This window comes from Odocoileus virginianus, chromosome 25 (assembly GCF_023699985.2).
Source record: "Odocoileus virginianus isolate 20LAN1187 ecotype Illinois chromosome 25, Ovbor_1.2, whole genome shotgun sequence".
Classification (NCBI taxonomy): domain Eukaryota; kingdom Metazoa; phylum Chordata; class Mammalia; order Artiodactyla; family Cervidae; genus Odocoileus; species Odocoileus virginianus.
The window spans coordinates 5,598,588-5,602,070 of NC_069698.1; the positions used below are offsets into that span (position 1 = coordinate 5,598,588).

The 3,483-nt window shown below is 39.3% G+C and overlaps 1 pseudogene; it reads right to left on the reverse strand.

Annotated features, from left to right (window-relative positions):
• Positions 1 to 1,859: 1,859 nt before the first annotated feature.
• Positions 1,860 to 2,560, reverse strand: LOC110141591 (ferritin heavy chain pseudogene; annotated as a pseudogene).
• Positions 2,561 to 3,483: the final 923 nt, after the last annotated feature.

Sequence of the window (3,483 nt, forward strand, 5' to 3'; positions counted from 1 at the left end):
TTTCAATCTCAGATTCAATTTATTTTTTAGTAAAACAGGGTCAATAATAATGCCTGCATTTCAGAGTTCTGAAGATAAAATGTAAAAATGACTGCAATGTATTTAGCACACTGTGTGTCTTGAGAATATAGCTGATGTTCAGTAAAGGCTAAAGCTTATTTGTAACTTAATCATCAATAGCAATGTCTCAAATATTATGCAGCCTTATTCTCACAGAATTGTAAATACTGTACTTTGACACTGCCTGATTTGCACCTGAGACCTGGAAGCAGTAGATGGTATTATCTCCATTTTATTAAGTCATATTTTACTGAAGCAGAAATAAGCTAACCTATGGATTCCCAATAGTTCATGATTAGACTGTTTCTCTGTTTGTGTGTGTGTGTGTGTGTGTGTGTGTGTGTATAATCAAGGTTGATTTGAATCATTGTATAACCAAAGATTTAAGGAATAATTGGCTATAGATTGGTTAAACTATCCAAAGTAGCAAAATAAATCATTGAAAATATTTCTATTTGGAAAAGTATTAAATTAAGCAAACAGAAACCGGCTCACAGACACAGAGAGTAAAGCTTGTGGTCACCAAAGAGGAGAGGGAAGGTGGGAGGGACGAATTAGGGTGTGGGATTAACACAAGCTGCTACATATTAACAGATAAGCAGCAAGGATTCACATGTTAGCACAGAGAACTCTACCCATTACCTTCTAATAACCTATGATGGAATATAATCTGCAAAAGTACTGAATCACTATGCTATATACCTGAAATGGAATACTTTGGCCACCTGATGCGAAGAACTGACTCATTTGAAAAGACCCTGATTCTAGGAAAGATTGAAGGCGGGAGAAGAAGGGGACGACATAAGATGAGAACGTTGGATGGCATCATCAACCCAATGGACATGAGTTTGAGTAAACTCTGGGAGTTGGTGATGGACAGGGAGGCCTGGTGTGCTGCACTCCATGGAGTCACAGGGACACGACTGAGTGATTGAACTGAACTGACACAATATTGTATATCAACTATATTTTTTCAATAAAAATTATGCAAAAGCTGAACTTCATAAAACACTACCAGACAGATACATAAAAATATGAGAGTTGAAAAAGAAAGAGATGGGGAGAAGGAGAGAGTAGAGAGTATCTGTGTATGATTCTACTAACACAGAGGGACTTAAAGGTTTACTTAAGCAATACAGACACTTTTTGGCACCAGGAACGTGATACATTGACATACAGACTAACTTTAAGAAGCCTGGGAAAGGAGAAAGAAATGAACCAATTTACTCTAGCAACTTATAAAGTCAGTTTTTAAAATTTTAAATAATCAGTTTTGTGTGAATTTGTGTCTAATATCATCACTATTATAGAAAAAAAGGAGCATATTCAGAGCATAATCTCAAATTAGAATTGAACAAATGGGAGCTACTATTTTAAAGTTTAAAGCTCTAAGTCATAATATTTTAGTAGTATCAGAACCTCTAAATTTTAAACTGTCATGGTTTGTTGAGTCTAGTCTATAGAGCCCAGTCTCAACAAGTAACATCCTAACATCTGTGGCCCAGTTCCCACACATCACCACTTCATTTAGCATTTCAGTTTTTCAACATGTGGTTCATGGTTCTTTACACCTCTGCATAAAATGAGCTAGCCTGCCCTTTTAACGATTTACCCCTCTTGGTATTTTTGTCTCTCAGTAAATATTATTTAAAGCTGAAGATGGTAGTTTTCAAACATCTGTCTGCAGAATATACGATACATTGGCTATTTGGATAAATTTAAATCTGATTATTTATAATAATTATTATTATTAATAATAATTATCAATGCTATTATATACTATATACTTTGGGGGCGGGGTTACCAAATTACTTTATTTGAAGGAATGGTACTAAAGAAAGAACTTAAGTAGATGTTTTGTTACGAATTAGGAAAAGGTGAAGGTAGCCCAAATAGGCATGCACCGCCTGGGTGACCAGGGAAGTCACCCCTCGGCTGCGGGCCGCCATCCTGAGGCTTGGCCCTCACTGTATCCCAAGCGGTGCTTGTCGAGGAGGTGCTCTGCCACGCCAGATGCGGGGGCCCCCAGCTGCCGCAGGCTGGTGATGGGGTCACCCAGTTCTCTGATGGCGCCCACCTGTTCACTCGGGTAATGGGTCTCCGCGAGGTCACACGGACGGGGACCGCTTTTTCCAGGGGCCAGTCTGGGCAGCTCCAGTAGTGGCTGACGCACACGGCTCTCCAAGCGCAGCGCACGTTCCATCGCATCCAGCCCATTCTCCCGGTCATCACAGGCCGGTTTCTTCCGGAAGCAAGATTCGGCCGCCTCGCTGGTTCTGCAGCTGCCTGCGTTTCTCAGCCTGTTCCCTCTCCTCAGGAGATGGGTGAAGAGAGAGAAGTACTTGGCAAAGTTCTTCAAAGCCCCATCATCGCGGGCAAAATAGTAGGACACGGACAGGTGGACAGGGGAGGCGCAGAGCTGCAGGCGGATCTGGCGGTTGATGGCGGCCTCCGAGTCCTGCTGGCAGTTCCGGCGGCCGCGAGGCGACGCGGTCATCATGGCGGGCGGCTGAGAAGGGGCGCTGGTGGCTACAAATATCTGTAAAATCTCTGTGTTTCTCTTACGGCGGAAAGAAAAGCTGACGTCAGCCATGTTTCCACATCCAACCCTTGTTCTTTCTCGTCTTTATCAGGCCTCTTGTAATAATTTGTCCTGTTTTGTCTTTAGTTTAGTTTTTTTTTTCCCTTTTTCCTCACCTTATACGTTCCTGCGTGTCTTGTGTTTGCATATCTTCTAAACTGAATCCATCACTACTGCAGAAAGTAAATCTTTTGTAAAATACTAGAGTTTTTCAAGGAATTTTTTTTTTTTTTTTACAACTTTTCTGTATAAACATCACGATATTTGTCAGAAAAAATTAACGCAGGAAACTGGGTGGAGGAAGTCCACTGAATAAAAACAAAGGAAACATTAGGCTTCTTCATCTTGGAAGCGTTATTTAAACAGTGACCAGTATTCATTTCATAAGTATTGACTAGTACCTTTTATACTTCAGATCCTGTATGGGTTTTGATATAGAACAGGGAAAAAAGGAAAACAATTCCTGTTCTCATGGCGCTTACATTCAAGTATCAGTAGAAAGTATGATATTACTGGTCAAGTTTTAGAAGGTTTGAAGTGCATATAATTGGGAACAGGGATATTTGAGAAGAAAATAATACAAACTTAGGAATACAAAATTGGACATATAACTGTTTAGAACAAAAAAGAAATTCACAAAATTAAAAAAAAAATTAAATCTGGTACATGCCACAGGCATTATAAAATTCAGGAAAGTAATAACAAATTACTTCTACTAATAAACTGACATACCAATATAATACTTTCCTCCTAAAATGTTAATTGTACATTTTTATAGTTTCTTCATACATCTTTGACTTTATACTATTTTCTGTAGAGAGTACAGAAGAAAAAAGTAATTT